Raw genomic sequence first — 1959 nt, 5'->3', positions numbered from 1 at the left:
AGCCCTTGTTGTCTTTGTTCGCTCTCTTTTGATCCCGCTTTTAATAAACTACTGGCCACTGCTATGCTAATTTATTTTAATTTTATTTTTCTTTTCCATGTCTTGCATGTTGAATTGCTGTAGATTTTTATGCATTAAGCTGTTCTTGTTGTTGTGTTTTATTTTTAAAATTATCTCATTTAATTTATTATTCCGTTTTTTCTCAGCTTTCAGCAGCATCAAGACATCAAGCGTGCAACAAAAATGACCCGTGATTATGACATGACATAAAACTACAAAGTGCTCGACGCTCTTTGGCTGAATTTAAATGTCTTGCCACCACAACAACTACTAATAAGGTATGTATGACTATGTCCACTTGTTGTCTTCTGGTTACTGAATCTGTGGTTGTGTTTATTTGGTTGCGTTTGCTTGTTTTGTGTGGTGAGCAAAGAAACTTTTAGTGACATCTTAAGGATGTTATTGTTGTTGGCTTACGTCACATAGCGGTAGTTGTTTTGTGTGAGCAGCAATTAATGGTGCTTTTTGTAATGTGAAATGTGGGAGAATTAACTTGTTTTGATACATTTTTTCAAGATCTCTTTTGAGGTGGAGGTCGTAGGTACTCTTCTTTTTTTATTGGCGTAGACACCGCTTAGGAGGATGGAGTCATGTGTAGAAGTTTACGTAAGTGGGAAAAGATTGGAGATTCTAAGTGTAGCCAGGTACTTTTCAATCAGATATTTCCAACGGAGTGAAGGTCTTCCTCTTACTCTGCTTCTCCCAGCTGCGTATCGTACTGCGTCGAAGACTTTCAGATCGGTAGTGTTTTCATCCATTCGGTCGACATGATCTAGCCAGTTTAACCGCTGCCTCCTGATTCCTTTTCGTTGCGAGCGTTTTTTACGTGGCGGGAGAGGTCGTTTGCCTCCTCACTTTTCTTTGGCTACCCAGAAGATACTTGGTTTAAGACCGGAAGTCGTAAGCCAAGAAATGACGCTCAAAGAACTTCTACACATGACTCCATTCTCCCGTAAATACTCAAATTTCAAAAATAGAGAGAAGGCATTGTATTTTCGAAATTAAAAAGTGGAGTGAAGATTACCCTTTTTATAGGAGAGCTGGCTTATTTCTATTGGAAAGCTCAGTCTAACGGCCGTCTCCCGATAAATATTCAATATATATTCCTGAACCTTGAGTTGTAGGTTAAAAAGGGATTCCAAATAAAAACTTTCGGTTAAGTAAAACTGTATTTAAGATGGCAGAACACAAAAAAAAGAGAGTGAGAGGGACATTTATCCATTATACTTTTCGAAAAGCAAACATTTGCTTTGTTTACCATCACACCATACCTTTGATCGTCGCATAACTGTAAATGCCACGCATTCTGCACATGCAGCTAAAGTCCACCGTGACTTGACACCCGCTCTGACCAACTGGCCCTTGGTCGTTGATGAATGTTTATGAAATTCATAAAATGTAAAATAGCATATTATCATTTGCCTGTGCATGATAAGGGCAAATTGCAAAATCGCCTCAAATGGCTGCCATTTACGCAACGCCGCAGAGGCAGTGTGTGCCTGTAGGTGTATGTGTGTGTGTTGGGTGCGCGTGCAAAGCGTGAAGACTTGAAAGGCGTCCACACAGTACAAGGAATTCAAAAGAAATGACAGCAGACGCAGTAAAAGCCAGCGAAACAAAGGAGCTTGTGTTCGGGTCAGTGGCAATAGTTGTTTTAAGCGCTCGTCCTTTGTTCATTAAAGACGACGTTGCGTTGGGTGCGAGTCAGCTTTGCTATAGGAAGTGTATACATGCACTGACCACTAACAAAAAGAATGAAGAAAATGTGAGGAAACGGCAGATAAGGTGACAAGCAAAATTTTGTTTTATACAGCGCTCAACAACATCACACTGAGATTACTGTAGCTCCACATAGAGACTCAAACTGGATAAGCAAATATATAGAGCTGGCGTGGTTTC

This window comes from Bactrocera neohumeralis, chromosome 5 (genome assembly GCF_024586455.1).
Source record: "Bactrocera neohumeralis isolate Rockhampton chromosome 5, APGP_CSIRO_Bneo_wtdbg2-racon-allhic-juicebox.fasta_v2, whole genome shotgun sequence".
Taxonomy (NCBI): domain Eukaryota; kingdom Metazoa; phylum Arthropoda; class Insecta; order Diptera; family Tephritidae; genus Bactrocera; species Bactrocera neohumeralis.
Note: the sequence above shows the minus strand (reverse complement) of the source record.